Here is a 17,399-nt window from a genome sequence, read left to right as displayed (position 1 = left end):
GGGCTGGTGATCTGTTTCTCCATAGATAGTATCTGTTATATAAGCAAAGAATCAGGAAGCTACAGCCAAGCTCAAGGAAGCTTTTGAATATCTTCTGTACAGATTAAATAGCCTGATATGGCTTAACAATATTTAGATTAAATGCAATAAATAATTTTTAAAAGTGTGGGCTGAGGGAAGAGGGGAAAGGAACTTATATTGAAAGACCAAAATGGAGGTGTTTTTTTGGTTTATTCAGACCTTGGAGCTGATACTGCATAATCAGTTCTGACAGTGCCCTCTGCCCAAAGGTCACTGGGAACATACTTGAAATTGGTTTTATTGGTTCTTGCAGGGAGAGAGAATGAATGTCATTGGGACCCATGGGGCACCTCATTAAAAGAGTCTAGAAAGGACTTAGTATTTAGGATGTGGGTTCATGTTAGGTGATTTGGGCTTCCCTGGTGGCTCAGAGACTAAAGAATCTGCCTGCAATGCAGGAGACCTGGGTTCGATCCCTGGGTTGGGAAGATCCCCTGGAGAAGGGAATGGCAACCCACTCCAGTATTCTGGCCTGGAGAATCCCATGGACGGAGGAGCCTGACAGTCCATAGTGTCTCGAAGAGTCAGACATGACTGAGCGACTAACATTTTAGGTGATTTGGGGAAGTATTCAAGGAAGAGGTCTTTCCACTGCATATTGATGCTGTCAGGAAGCAGAGGTAATTTCATGATTGGATATCTCAATAAATCTTACCTAGAAGAAGGGAAAACTAGCCTGAGGGTAACACTATAAATGGTAGAGAGGCAGCAGTCACTAATATTAGGTCAAAGTGGGAAATAGTTATTTTCATGGCTCAGACCAAGTTTACATTTAGTGTGTATTCAAACATGGTTAAATAGTGGTCTTTTTCTTTTTTGATATTGATACATTGTATTTTCAGAGTGGCCTTATTTGATGTTCATGATCTGTAAGAGTATTTACATTCAGTAGGAGAAAGCAAGATCTAGTTGTGAAAGTCAGGCCAGATCCTGAATGTCAGAGCCTGATTTTCTCTTTCTCAGAAATTTTGTCTACTCCTACCCCCACTTTTTCTGTTTTCTTGTTGAGATCTTGCTGTACAATCAGACAGTTTCTAACATTATTGTTATGAGAGGGAGTAGAAGAGAAACTATCATTTATTGAGTACATATCTTAGGCACTATTGTATATATAGTGGTATAAAATATCATTTAAAAATAACATATAACCCTGAGGCAGATAGAATCTACATTTTACAAAGAAAGAAACTGGGGCTCAAAGAGAATATATAACTTGCTCAAGCTGGTAAATAGAGACTGATTTTGAATCCAAATCTGTCTCCAAAGCCTTGTGTACTTTCTGCCTATTCTTTATGTCTGTACTATTTATTTAGGAAAATATTATATTCAGAATTGAAACTTGGAGAAGTAATAATTCCCTGAATTCACAGTTTTATTGACTATTTTTAAGTTAGATTATATATGTCAGATGGCAGAACCTATATAGGAAGCACATGATATTATAGTTCTGTTCCACCAGTCACTGCAAATACCCAGAGGGAATACAGCAGGAAAAAAAACTGAAGTATTTGAGGCTGTCGTATGGATTCTCTTCCCTAGGAGAAATTTAGGAACTGGCCATTTAGAGAAAGTGTTTCCTTGAGGTGAGCATCTAGGAATAAGGATCAGTTCCATTTTAGTTCCTACAGCTTCTGCCACTTGGTGAAGACATGCAGGCTCAGCCTTGCTCATCTCTAGGAGCCATCTGTCTATCAGGCAGGGAGAAACATTAAGAAACCTGGACTCAAAGCTCAGTCACTCAGCAAGACTGCCTTCCTACCAGTCCCTTTCTGACCAAATGATCTAATCTAATAAATGCGCTCTTACCTAGTTTCTTAGGAATACATTTCTACTTTATAATCCAGTTCCAGTAACTAAATCCTCCTCATGAGAAGTCCTCACATTAGTTCTTTTTTCTGTAACACTGGATTGTGGACAAAGAATGTCTCCTGCCATTTCAGTAAGCCAAGGATGTTGCATCTATATAGCCATCAGCTACTAGAGCCCCCAACCAGTGCACCCTGAGGGGATTTCAGAATGAAGAAAGACAGGATACTGGCCCTAGATAGTGAAGGTGCATATCAAAGGAATAATTTCAGTGAGCCCAGACTCTTGCATCTTCCCATACATAGAAGGGGCTTTCCTGGTAGCTCAGCTGGTAAAGAATCTGCTTGCAATGCTGGAGAACCCAGTTCAATTCCTGGGTCAGGAAGATCCCCTAGAGAAGGGATAGGATACCCACTCCAGTATTCCTGGGCTTTCCTGGTGGCTCAGATGGTAAAGAATCCACCTGCAACACAGGAAACCTGGGTTTGATCCCTGGGTTGGGAAGATCCCCTGGAGGAGGGATATTGCCAAGGCTGTATATTGTCACCATGCTTATTTAACTTATATGCAGAATACATCATGTGAAATGCCAGACTGGATGAAGCACAAGCTGGAATCAAGATTGCAGGGAGAAATATGAATAACCTCAGATATACAGATTAAACCACTGGCAGAAAGCAAAGAGGAACTAAGGGGCCTCTTGATGGGGGTGAAAGAGGAGAGTGAAAAAGCTGTCTTAAAACTCAACATTCAAAAAGCTAAGGTCATGGCATCTGGTCCCATCCCTTCATGGCAAATAGATGGGGAAACAATGGAAACAGTGACAGACTTTATTTTCCTGGGCTCCAAAATCACTGCAGATGGTGACTGCCACCATGAAATTAAAAGATTCTTGCTCCTTGGAAGTAAAGCTATGACCAACCTAGACAGCATATTAAAAAGCAGACATGTTACTTCACTGACAAAGGTCCATCTAGTCAAAGCTATGGTTTTTGCAGTAGTCATGTATGGATGTGAGAGTTGGACTATAAAGAAAGCTGAGTGCCGAAGAATTGATGCTTTTGAACTGTGGTGTTGGAGAAGACTCTTGAGAGTCCCTTGGACAGCAAGGAGATCAAACCAGTCAATCCTAAAGGAAATCCGTCCTGAATATTCATTGGAAGGACTGATGCTGAACCTCCAATATTTTGGCCACCTCATGGGAAGAACTGACTCATTTGAAAAGACCCTGATGCTAGAAAAGATTGAAGGCAGGAGGAGAAGGGAACAACAGAGGATGAGATGGTTTGATGGTATCACCAACTCGATGGACATGAGTTTGAGCAAGCTCTGGGAGTTGGTGATGGACAGGGAAGCCTGGTGTGCTGCAGTCCATTGAGTCACAAAGAGTCGTACACAACTGAGTGACTGAACTGAATTGATACATAGAAAAGCACTATAATCATTAACTGAGATGTCTGTCTCTGTGATTAACAGTAATCTTTTAATGTTCAACTACATGTTATTTTTTGTTGTATGTTTGTTTGTTTTTGTTTTTCCCCAGAAAAATCTCCTATACATTCTGGCTCCTCTCTTACCTCTTTGGAACAGTCCCTCAGAGGCTTATCCCAGGCTTAAGTCCTCAGTAAGTCTGCCAAATAAAAACGTAATTCTCTACTTTTAGGTAGAGAATTTTTCTTTCCCAGTCAAGAGGATTACTTTGTTAAAAGACAGATGCATATGTCTTAATTTTGTTTGATACTTCTAAATCTCCCTTCAACAGGATTGTACTACTTTTGTAGGTGAAGAAAGAATGACGTTTTGACAGGCATATTCCTCTTTTCATATTTAGTTAAATTACTACCAAGATTTACATATAACATGACTGACCACCTCCTTTATGGACTTCTCTAAATATTCAAACCTTAGAGTTCAAATCTTAGACTCAGATAGGCTTAGTTTGAACCCCAACTGTTCTATTAAACTCCCTTATCCAAAACACTTAACCTCACTGAACCTCAGATTCCTCATCCCAAAACTGGAGATAATAATGTTTATCTCAGAAGGTTGTTGGGAGAGCAAGATGCTGTATTTAAGGCCAAGCAAAGTACCAGAAGCAAGTGTTCATGAAGTGGTAACTTATTTTTAAAAATTCAGGAAAAATTCACAGAAGATGACCTATTTCAAAGTGTACAACTCAGGCTCCCTTGGTGGCTCAGTGGTAAAGAATCTGCCTGCCAACACAGAAGACATGAGTTCAATTCCTGATCCAGGAAGATCCCACATGCCACAGAGCAGCTAGGCCTGTGCCACAACTACTGAGCCTGTGCTCTAGAGTCCATGAGCCACAACTGTTGAGCCCACGTGCCACAACTACTGAAGCCCACACACCCTGGAGCCCGTGCTTCACAATGAGAGAAGCCACTGCAATGAGAAGCCCATGCACTGCAACTAGAGCGTAGCCCCCACTCATCAAAACTAGAGAAAAGCCTGTGCATCAACAAAGACCCAGCATAGCCAAAATTAAAAAAAAAAATAAACTGTACAATTCAATAGTATTTAGTACATTCACAGTGTTGTGCAGCCATCACCTCTATCTAATCCTAACTCATTTTCATTGTGTCCAAGAGAGATCTAGTGTAGCAGTGCCTTTATAGCTCAAAAAATGTTTTGCCCACTATTGTTGGTAAGGCAAAAGGCATCACAGTGAGGACATTAAGATCACAGTCTATGCTGATTAAGTACAACACCCCATTCACTGTGATCTCTGATGTGATAGTATCTGTAAAAATTCAGCAAAATGCAGGTATAATTCCTAGCCTACTTGCTTTAAGGGTTACTTTCAGGATTTTTCATCTCACAAGGTCAGCCTGCAGGGGTTTTGTATGACTCAGTTGCCCTTTCCATCTGCCATCATACCATGAAGCTTTATTTAGGCACATTACTCAGCTAGGTTCTATGCCAACTTCTTGTAACACAATTTATCATTGACCCAGACTAGGTATTTGCTAATTCACTCAGAATTAATTGTGCACTTTAATCTTTTCATTGAATTGGTTCCCATATCTGTAGTTTTTATAACCACAAGTACTAGCTGCATACTGATTAAAAATTTCCCATCAGTTGTATATGAGATATGACTGTAAATTTTCTTTTTAATTTTCCTTCTATGACTCATAAACTGGCTTAGAAGCAATTTTGAAAAGGAGTAAAAAGTTTGCAAGCGATAGTGGTGTCCATGAAATAAATGTTATTTTTCTCTTAGGCTACTCAGATGTATATACATTCTGATTTGTTAAAATGGTTTTGTTATATTACAGTCCCAATTAATATTCTTCATTTCAACATCGCTTTAGAATCCTCATTTTTATGAGAAATTTCAGCACCTTTTTTGATTTTCAGACTATAAGATATAAACTTTTTTACATTCAGCTTTTTTTTAAAACAGTTTTTGATGATGCAGTCATGTATTGCAACGAGTAAAACATTCTTTGCAGGTAGATAGAAGAGCAGTTAGTACCATTCATAACCTGTGTCAATTGCTTGTTATGGCATAGTGCTAGAATAAGAGAACACAAGACTAGAAATATGTTAGGAAACCCAGGTTCTGGTCCTCAGCCTGAAACTAAATAGCTCTGTAATTTGGGGCATGCCACAACTTCATACAGGGACCAGTTTTCTTATCTATCACATTGTTATATTTCTTCTATGTACCTCATTAAGATGCTGCAAAGACAAACACAATATTTTCCAAGTTTAACTGATTACCTTCACCACCTATTCTCCCAACTCTTCTCCCCAAATCTTGTTTTTTAAGCTCCAAATTGCTTCAGAAATCTTTCTTCTTTATTCCATTCTCATTGTCCGAGATCAAATCCTATTCATCTCAGTCTTCTGGGACATTGCAATAGACTGGTCAGTCTGCCTTCATCCTTGCTTTTCCGCAAACCATCCTCTATAAGATTTATATACTGAAAACACAGCTTAAAGCATGAAATGACTTTCCATTATAAAGTGATAAAGTTTACTTTTTAAGTCTGATATATAAGGTTTGGTCTTCCCTTATGGCCCAGCAATAAAGAATCTGCTTGCAGTGCAGTAGCCACAAGAAACGCGAGTTCAATCCCTGGGTTTGGGAGATCCCCTGGAGGAGGGCATAGCATCCCACTCCAGTATTCTTGCCTGGAGAATCCCATGGGCAGAGAATCCTGGAAGGCTACACTTCATAAGGTCACAAAGAGTTGGACATGACTGAAGTAACTTAGCATGCACACATACAAGGTTCATCAGATACAGCTTCATTCTACCTTACCAACAGTGAACCCGTAACACACCATAGGAGATTACTCATATCATTCAAATCTTCAGTAATTCTACCATAACAAATACTTAAGATGCACCATGCCAGATCCCTGGATCTATCTGATTTCAGTTCAGCATGGTAGAAGTTCAGTGTATCATTGCTAATATCCTGAACCAAGAGCAAATCATGGCAGTTCTCTGCTCTGGCTTTCTTGGAGGCTATAGGAGGCTACTAAACTCTACAGATGCAACCTGAAAGTATGGGGTGTTAATGTCCCAGGGATGAAGGACACCTCTCAACCAAAGGAGGGCAAAAGTCAATAGATAAATGCCCCATCTTCTCTGTTCTATGATGGGACAATTACAAGGTCTGTTCTGTACAGCTATTCAGAGTTTCTAGAAGAATTGAACTCCAGTTGCCCACAGCAGTTATACTGTTTCTTTGGGAAGTGATTCTTGAGATGGCTTCCCGGATACACTACCCATACCCAGTCCTTTTTCCAAAATCTACCTTCTGGGTAACCCCAATTAAGTATATGTGCTGCCAAAGTGAGCACTCAGTAAACCCCAATTAAGATACTTCCTTGTTTTTGTCTACTTGATCTTTTGACCGTTAAGAGAAGTAAGCTAAAGTCTTCTATCATGATAGTGATTTTTTAACTTTTTCCTTATATTTCTATTACATTTTGCTGATATATTTCAAAGCTCTCTTGTTAGATGCCTAAAGGTTCATGACTATTTCATCTTATTGGGGATAAAACTACCATAATGTTTCTCTTTGTCCCGTTAATTATTCAGCTTGAATTCTGTTTTACATAATATTAATATTGATACATGTGCTTTATTTTCTTAGCATTTTCCTAGTATCTTCTTCTACTTACTTTTATTTTATTTTGGCAGGTCTCTTGTAAACAAAACAAAAGTATATAGATGGATTAACATTTCCATCTGATAGTAAAAATGAGAAGTATACCAATACATTCTATTAGCAAGGCTATAAGGACACAGTGACTCTCATATAGTATTCATGGGAATGCCAAGTAGTTCAATCCTTTTGGATGGAGATTTGGAACTATTCATATCTAACAAAATTAAGACATATGCGTTTGTGTAACAAAGTAATCCTATTCCTAGGAATTTACCCTGAAAATAGACCTACAATAATATAAAAATATATATGCAAAGGTTATTTGTTACAGTGTAATTTCAAAATACTGGAAACAAACTAAATGCCCATTCAGGAGACTACCTGAATAAAGTACAATACATCACACAGGGAAACACTAGGCAGATGCAAAAAAAGAACAAGGAAGAACTTTATGAACTGAGATGGAGTGATTTCCAGGATATATTGTTAAGTGAAAAAAGTGTGCAAAATAGTATGTTATCTTTCCTGTGTAAAGAAACTTGAAAAGACATATACATTCTTTTTTTTAATATTCTTTAAAAAGGATTATATATGTATGTATGTATAACTGAATCACTTTACTGTACAGCAGTAATTAATGCAGCATTGTAAATCAACTATACTTCAGTTTTAAAAAAAAGACTATCATTTTATGATGTGTCCAAGCAAAGGAAGGTATTTGGGTCAAAAATATTAGAATCTCAGGGCGTCGCAAAGCCAGAGAAGTGGGGTAAGGGGTAGCAAGCAGTATGCCTGCAGAAGTCCCTGAGGCAACCTCCACGGAGGAGCAAAAGGAAATGGAAGATATAGTGACCAGTCCAGGGAGAGCTGAAGAAGCAAAATTAAAAGCAAGGTATCCTCATCTGGGGAAAAAGCCTGGAGGTTCAAATTTTTTTAAGGAAACAATTGTGGAAAGGGCAAAAATATTTTTATTCTGGGAATTACAACATGGCTAAAGCAAAACTGAAGAACAGCAACTTCCTACTGCAGCCCCTGGTAAAACAGAGGTCACTGGTGACCACATGTTAGAGAAATGTAAAATAATCTACTTAAAAATAATTGTATGTATTACCCAACTCCTGGTGTAGGGCTGGTTCCAACAAACAACAAGCAAGTTTTACAATTTTAATGTTTTGGCTTTCTTTAATTCATCCTAATTATAGCTTTGTATGTTAAGCTTATTTAAAATAATGTCTATTGTATTAGTTTCCTCTGTATTTTTCTTTTAAATTTTGTAAAACAGAAGTTTAAGACCACAAGCTAGAAGAGAGGTCATATATTTCAAGCACAAATAGATTGGGCTCCGAAAGATTTGTATCCCATGCTTGAACTTGAATGACCTTAAATCTGTTTCAGCTTTAGCAATAGAATTTTTCTTGGGCAATGTTTGCCCATTCTGGTGTAACTTATGTGACTCTAGTGCTTAACAGTTGCTGTTGAAGCTAGTATTCTTATTCAGTTTTATAGTGTTAGAATACCTTTTATTGTTTAAGATGTGAATGAAGTGTGCATGTGCACTGACTGTTGAATTCACTCTTGTGCCATTTTTCTAAGTATGTTTTGCACAACCTCTCAGAAAATATTAATTCTCCAAATTCTCTTAATCCCTTTGCAAAGAAGTTTTATCTATGAATCAGAAGTCTTAAGAAACTTGGATCTTGAGTCCTATGGACCTTCTTAATTTTTGATGAATTTGTTTTTGTGGATGATGCTGATTTCATAACAGACTTGCTTGCACCTAGAACTATGGTAATGTCACTGGAATTGATTAAAAATGAGTGTTAAAAGTTTGGATATTTCACTTCATTTTGGAATAATTACTTCTGTGGGGAAGTGGTTTTGATGATAAAACTTATGTTGAGTAAAAGGCTTTTTGGCTTAGCTCCTAGACTGACACCATATTTTTTGTTTGTTTGTGGTCTAGATCAGTACTGAAACCAAAATCATCAGTATATAACAACTGTGTATGTATATGGACACATATACATATATACAGTGTGTGTGTGTGCTCATTATACATATATGGATATGCATGTATATATGTAAAAAAAGAAATATGAAAAAATAAGCTAGGAATTAATGAGATTGGTTACTTACAAATATAGTTGGGAGCAAAGTAGAAAGGAAAGGATATGGAAAAGAGTGGAAAGAATATGGAAGAGTATCATACTTCTCTAAATATACATTTTTGTATAGTTCTGAATTTTATAACCATGTTAATATTCACATGCTTAAAAATGAATAAAATCAACAAGGATGGGTCAAAGCAAAAAAAAAAAAATGTAATACAAACCAAAGAAAATGAACCTAATTTTATTTCAAACAAATAATATAACATAGTGAATAACAAAAGTGTGTGTGAAGAGAGATATGAAGACTTAACATAAGTAACTAAAACACAGTATTTTGACTGTATACCTTATAAAAACTCCAGGAAAGAAATTTGGACTTCCAATGATGTATAACTTAGAGTCAGTAACCTCTGAACTTTATTTCTGGCCTTTGTCTGTAAACTCCTGCAGCCTTCTGGTAAAGCTTGCCCCCATCACCCGTAGTCCTCCCATTTCACAAGATCCTCTTGCTGCCTCTTTAATTGCCCTGGACAAGAACCTCTTTTAAATCTTGTGCCAGTGGGACTTCTCTCTTTATAAAATGCCTGCACACTGCTATTCAGTCTCTCTCAGTTTTGGACTTTCTCCCTGAAAGCCATTCTCCCTGCCCCTTGCCTTGAGATTTCCTCACCTGTTTGAATAATACAGTTTTGTCTTTCTTATATAAAAAGATGATCATCATGAGTTTCAACATTTGAACCAAACATATGAGCTCCCCCATGACATGTTAGGTTGCTATAACATAAATTAAGAATAAAGATGGAGTTGGAAACAAATATTGTACTCTTGTTGATAGGTTTGATTTTCACGGTGGTATGGATTCGCAATTCTGCAATTAACATATGTATTCTGATATTGAGCATATAAGTAAATATATTGTCCTTAATGAGAGCTGGGTTTCTCACTGTTGGAGATGGGAATTACAAATAAGGAAAGAGGGGAGGTGGTCCTAAGATAACAGAGAAATAGGACGGGGAGACCACTTTCTCCCCCACAAATTCATCAAAAGAACATTTGACTGCTGCTGCTGCTGCTGCTGCTAAGTCACTTCAATAGTGAAAAGTGAAAGGGAAGTCGCTCAGTTGTGTCTGACTCTTAGCGACCCCATGGACTGCAGCCAACCAGGCTCGTTCGGCCATGGGATTTTCCAGGCAAGAATACTGGAGTGGGGTGCCATTGCCTTCTCTGAAGAACATTTGAATGCTAAGCAAATTCCACAAAACAACTTCTGAGCACTGGCGGAGGACACCAGGCACCCAGAAATGCAGCCCATTGTCTTTGAAAGGAGGTAGGACAAGATATAGAAGATAAAAAGAGGACAAAAGAGTTAGGGACGGAGATCCATCCTGGGGAGGGAGTCATAAAAGAGGGGAACTTTCCAAACACCAGGAAACCATCTCACTGGCGGGTCTGTGGGGAGTTTTGGAATCTCAGAAGGCAACATAACTGGGAGGAAAAATAAATAAGTAAACAGAACCCACAGATTATGTGCCTAACAGCAATTCCCAGCAGATAAGTAGCCCAGACACTCGGATCTGCCACCAGCAAGCAGGGGCTGAACAGGGAGGCACTGGCCACATTGCTTAGGGTAAGGACCCGGACTGAATGCCCTGAGGGCAATCTGAAGGAGCTAACGTGAGATAGCAACCCAAACTGTGGGATAGCCAGAGAGAAACTAAGAGAGAGAGAGAAAAACTTTGCCGCGAAAAGCCCTAACCTAAGGCACTGCCAGGCCACTCACAGAACAAAGGACGGATCCTCTATGACCCACCTCCCAGAATATTGGAAATAAAAGCAAAAATAAACAAATGGGACCTAATGAAACTTAAAAGCTTTTGCACAACAAAGGAAACTATAAGCAAGGTGAAAAGACAGCCCTCAGATTGGGAGAAAATAATAGCAAATGGAGAAACAGACAAAGGATTAATCTCAAAAATATACAAGCAACTCCTGAAGCTCAACTCCAGAAAAATAAATGACCCAATCAAAAAATGGGCCAAAGAACTAAACAGACATTTCTCCAAAGAAGACATACAGATGGCTAACAAACACATGAAAAGATGCTCAACATCACTCATTATCAGAGAAATGCACATCAAAACCACAATGAGGTACCATTACACGCCAGTCAGGATGGCTGCTATCCAAAAGTCTACAAGCAATAAATGCTGGAGAGGGTGTGGAGAAAAGGGAACCCTCTTACACTGTCGGTGGGAATGCAAACTAGTACAGCCACTATGGAGAACACTGTGGAGATTTCTTAAAAAACTGGAAATAGAACTGCCATATGACCCAGCAATCCCACTCTTGGGCATACACACTGAGGAAACCAGATCTGAAAGAGACACGTGCACCCCAATGTTCATCGCAGCACTGTTTATAATAGTCAGGACATGGAAGCAACCTAGATGCCCATCAGCAGATGAATGGATAAAGAAGCTGTGGTACATATATACCATGGAATATTACTTAGCCATTAAAAAGAATTCATTTGAATCACTTCTAATGAGATGGATGAAACTGGAGCCCATTTTACAGAGTGAAGTAAGCCAGAAAGATAAATACCAATACAGTATACTAACGCATATATATGGAATTTAGAAAGATAGTAACGATAACCCTATATGCAAAACAGAAAAAGAGACACAGATGTACAGAACAGACTTTTGGACTCTGTGGGAGAAGGCGAGGGTGGGATGTTTTGAGAGAACAGCATCGAAACATGTATATTATCTAGGGTGAAACAGATCACCAGCCCAGGTTGGATGCATGAGACAAGTGCTTGGGCCTCGTGCACTGGGAAGACCCAGATGGATGGGATGGAGAGGGAGGTGGGAGGGGGGATCAAGATGGGGAATACATTTAAATCCATGGCTGATTCATGTCAATGTATGACAAAAACCACTACAATATTGTAAAGTAATTAGCCTCCAACTAATAAAAATAAATGGGAAAAAAAAGGAACAAAGGACTAAGCGAATACCAGAGGAGAGCTAGCAGGCAGCAGACCAGCCCATCCCCCACCAGGAAGCAGGGAGGCAGGCGGGCAGCAACCAGAGCCAGAAAGGGGCAAACTCAGCCCCAGAGATGGCATCCTCCACCAAACTGCGAGCAGGCTCCCAGTTGCCAATCAAGCTTTCCTGGGATCCTGGATGGATGACATCCACTGGGAGGGTTGCAGCCAGAGATCAGCTCCCCAGAAGAGACACACGGCACACCTGAGACGGTGCACCCGGGAAACCAAGCGGCTGGGATGGGGAAGGTGATAAGTCGCACTACACCTAAGGAGAGTGCGCTGGCCAAGCACCTGGTCTCCTGAGCTGCTCGGACCTGGGAAGGGCACAAATGCAGGCCCAACTGAGTCCGCACCTTTGTGGAGTAACCAAGAACCTGAACCTGAGTGGCTTAGACCTGGGAAGTGCACTCAACCCAGGGCCTGCTTTACACAGATCCCCTGCAGAGCAACCTGGAGCCTGAGCAGTGTAGACCGGGAAAGCACACGCTGTGAGGGGGGGCAAACCCAGTGTGGCCCAGACACTGCGAGCACTCCCCACACACGCCAGCGGGATTTGTTTGCAGTGTTCCGCCCTCCCCACAGCACGACTGAACAAGTGAGGCTAAATAAGTGTCCACCTTCGCCCCCTTGTGTCAGGGCGGAAATTAGACACGGAAGAGACTTGCAAACAGAAGAAGCCAAAATAAACAGAGGAAACCACTTTGGAAGTGACAGGTGCAACAGATTAAAACTCTGTAGTTAGGACCAACTACATTGGAAGAGACCTGTAGATATTGAGAAGTATAAGCTGGAACAAGGAACTATCTGAAACTGAACTGACCCCACACTGCCCACAACAGCTCCAGAGAAATTCCTAGATATTTTTACTATTATCATTTTTTAAATTTATTGTATTTTTTATTTTTAAGTCCTCTATTACTCCTTTAATTTTCATTTTTATTACCTACAAACCCCTATTTTTAAGGCAAGCTTCATATATATTTTTATAATCTTTGTGATTTTGTTTTGTTTTGTTTTAATATTGTATTTTTGAGAGTCTAACCTCTACTCTAGATTTTTAATCTTTGATTTTTGGTATTTGTTATCAATTTTGTACCTTTAAGAATCCAATCTTCAGTACCCATTTTTACTTAGTAGTGTGATTACTGGCTTGATTACCCTCTCCTCCTCCAAAAAGAAAGGCCATGAGAAAATAATTGAGGAGATAATAGTTGAAAACCTCCCTAAAACAGGGAAGGAAATAGCCACCCAAGTCCAAGAAACCCAGAGAGTCCCAAACAGGATAAACCCAAGGCAAAGCACCCCAAGGCTCATATTAATCAAATTAACAAAGATCAAACACAAAGAACAAATATCAAAAGCAGCAAGGGAAAAACAACAAATAACACACAAGGGAATTCCCATAAGGATAACAGCTGATCTTTCAATATAAACTCTTCAGTCCAGAAGGGATTGGCAGGACATACTTAAAGTGATGAAAGAGAAAAACCTACAACCCAGATTACTGTACCCAGCAAGGATCTCATTCATATATGAAGGAGAAATCAAAAGCTTTACAGACAAACAAATGCTGAGAGAATTCAGCACCACGAAACCAGCTCTTCAACAAATGCTAAAGGATCTTCTATATATAGGAAACACAGAAAGGGTGTATAAACTCAAACCCAGAACAACAAAGTAAATGGCAATGGGATCATACTTATCAATAATTACATTAAATGTAAATGGGTTGAATGCACCAAACAAAAGACAAAGACTGGCTGAATGGATACAAAAACAAGACCCCTATATATACGGTCTACAGGAGACACACCTCAAAACAAGAGACACATACAGACTGAAAGTGAAGGGCTGGAAAAAGATATTTCACGCAAATGGAGACCAAAAGAAAGCAGGAGTAGCAATACTCATATCAAATAAAGTAGACTTTAAAACAAAGACTGTGAAAAGAGACAAAGAAGGACACTACATAATGATTAAACGATCACTCCAAGAAGAAGATATAACAATTATAAATATATATGCACCCAACATAGGAGCACTGCAATATGTAAGGCAAATGCTAACAAGTATGAAAGGGGAAATTAACAATAGCACAATAATAGTGGGAGACTTTAATACCCCACTCACACCTATGGATAGATCAACTAAACAGAAAATTAGCAATTAGCAAGGAAACATAAACTTTAAATGATACAATGGACCAGTTAGACCTAATTGATATCTATAGGACATTTCACCCCAAAACAATGAATATCACCTTTCTCTCAAGTGCACATGGAACCTTCTCCAGGAGAGATCACATCCCGGGCCATAAATCTAGCCTTGGTAAATTCAAAAAAATTGAAATCATTCCAAGCATCTTTCCAAGCCAGAAATATAGATCAATGGAACAAAATAGAAAGCCCAGAGATAAATCAACACACCAATGGACATATTATCTTTGACAAAGGAGGCAAGAATATACAATGGAAAAAAGATAATCTGTTTAACAAGTGATGCTGGGAAAACTGGTCAACCACTTGTAAAAGAATGAAACTAGAACACTTTCGAACACCATACACAAAAATAAACTCAAAATGGATTAAAGATCTAAACATAAGGCCAGAAACTATAAAACTCCTAGAGGAAAACAGAGGCAAAACACTCTCTGAGATAAATCACAGCAGGATCCTCTATGACCCACCTCCCAGAGTAATGGAAATAAAAGCAAAAATGAACAAATGGGACCTAACTGAACTTAAAAGCTTTTGCACAATGAAGGAAACTATAAGCAAGGTGAAAAGACAGCCTTCAGAATGGGAGAAAATAATAGCAAATGAAGCAACGGACAAAGAATTAATCTCAAAAATATATAAGCAACTCTTGCAGCTCAATTCCAGAAAAATAAGCAACCCAATCAAGAAATGGGCCAAAGAACTAAACAGACATTTCTCCAAAGAAGACATACAGATGGCTAACAGACACATGAAAAGATACTCAACATCACTCATTATCAGAGAAATGCAAATCAAAACCACAATGAGGTACCATCTCACGCCAGTCAGAATGGCTGCTATCCAAAACTCTACAAACAATAATTGCTGGAGAGGGTGTGGAGAAAAGGGAATCCTCTTACACTGTTGATGGGAATGCAAACTAGTACAGCCACTATGGAGAACACTGTGGAGAGTACTTAAAAGACTGGAAATAATGTTCTTTATCTTTCTGGCTTACTTCACTCTGTATAATGGGCTCCAGTTTCATCCATCTCATTAGAACTGATTCAAATGAATTCTTTTTAATGGCTGAGTAATATTCCATGATGTATATGTACCACAGCTTCCTTATCCATTCATCTGCTGATGGGCATCTAGGTTGCTTCCATGTCCTGGCTATAATAAACAGTGCTGCGATGAACATTGGGAGGGGGGGATCGGGATGGGGAATACATGTAACTCCATGGCTGATTCATGTCAATGTATGACAAAACCCACTGCAATGTTGTGAAGTAATTAGCCTCCAACTAAAAAAAAAAAAAAAAAAGACAGGAAATAGAACTGCCATATGACCCAACAATCCCACTGCTGGGCATACACACCGAGGAAACCAGAATTGAAAGAGAAACGTGTACCCCAATGTTCATCGCAGCACTGTTTATAATAGCCAGGACATGGAAGCAACCTAGATGTCCATTGGCAGATGAATGGATAAGAAAGGTTTGGTACATATACACAATGGAATATTACTCAGTCATTAAAAAGAATGCATTTGAGTCAGTTCTAATGAAGTGGATGAAACTGGAGCCTGTTATACATAGTGAAGTAAGTCAGAACGAAAAACACCAATATAGTATAGTAATGAATATATATGGAATTTAGAAAGATGGTAATGATGACCCTACATGCGAGATAGCAAAAGAGACACAGATGTATAGAACAGTCTTTTGGACTCTGTGGGAGAAAGCGAGGGTGGGATGATTTGAGAGAATAACATTGAAATGTATATATTATCATATGTGAAACAGATCACTAGTCCAGGTTTGATGCATGAGACAGGGTTCTCAGGGCTGGTACACTGGGATGACCCTGAGGAATGGGATGGGGAGGGAGTTGGGAGGGGGGTTTAGGATCGGGAAAACATGTACACCCATAGCTGATTCATGTCAATGTATGGCAAAACCCACTACAATATTGTAAAGTAGTTAGCCTCCAATTAAAATAAATTAATTTTAAAAAATAAAATTTAAAAAAAAGGAAAGAGGGAAGCCTATGACAAACCCTATGGTATTGGGTTTGAATTAGAGGTATCAGTGTTATTTCATGGTTTTTGAAAGATAGATTGATAGATACAGAAATATGGATGGATGTATGTGTATATGAATACATACATATATGTCTCAGTTTTGTCCACTGTGAATTAATAGAAATACATGTAACTCTAGTATTAATGAGCACACCCAGTGCCCAGATCTTGATTTCTAAACATGATTCTACAGTAAAGGAACTAGGACTCCTTAAAGAAGATACTGATTCCAGTTCTAAGGAAGGTAAAAAAATAAAATCATTCTGGAACGTCTTGTGGTATTTGAAAGTAAAGAAGTTCTCAAAAAAATTATGGGGAAGAAAAGTTGCAGACAGGATGCTTTTATATAACCACAGTACAATTATCAATCAATGATATATTATTATCACAATGCAGACCTTATTCGATATTCACCATTTGTTCCAGTAAGATGGTCCTTTGTAAAATTGTGCAAGAGCATCCTGTCTGCAACTTACTCTGAAACATTTCAGGGAAAAATTAGAGACAGAAAAATCAAAGTGTTTTAAATGTTAACATTTGGTAAATTTTATAAGAGAATTATTTAACTAGTTTTGAAACATTTTGTAATATTAAAATTATTTCCTAATTAAAAGTTTAAAGATTTTTCATTCACAGGGTCTTCTATTATTAGAGTAAATTAATCTGTTAATATTTATTATAATTGCTAGCACATCTTTTCCTTAGTACTGCTATCATATTTTATGTTTTCTATTTGTCATTTTTCTTTGCTTCCTTTTACCTGTGTTGATGATTTGATCTGTTCTTTTATTTTTCTTCTTGTACTTTCAAAGGTGAATATGTTCTTTCTGTGGATCCGGTTGGTTCTCAACCCAGACATTTATAATCCTTTTATAAAAATCAAAATCTAAATTTCATTAGAATCTGTATATTC

At 38.5% G+C, this 17,399-nt stretch overlaps 1 protein-coding gene across 10 annotated transcripts in view; it reads left to right on the top strand.

Annotated features, from left to right (window-relative positions):
- The window catches only part of DCX (doublecortin), a 378,912-nt gene that overhangs the window by 59,946 nt on the left and 301,567 nt on the right, over positions 1-17,399 (top strand). Inside the window, exon 1 of one of the 10 annotated variants that reach the window (XM_043895323.1) lies at positions 7,810-7,928. The exons of the other annotated variants lie outside the window; for them this stretch is intronic. The gene's annotated coding sequence lies outside the window, so the exon portion shown is untranslated. Of the gene's footprint in view, positions 1-7,809; positions 7,929-17,399 lie in introns of those variants that run through there. 10 annotated transcript variants of the gene reach the window in all.

This window comes from Cervus elaphus, chromosome X (assembly GCF_910594005.1).
Source record: "Cervus elaphus chromosome X, mCerEla1.1, whole genome shotgun sequence".
NCBI classification, from domain to species: Eukaryota; Metazoa; Chordata; class Mammalia; order Artiodactyla; family Cervidae; genus Cervus; species Cervus elaphus.
This window is presented reverse-complemented; position numbering and strand designations above follow the sequence as displayed.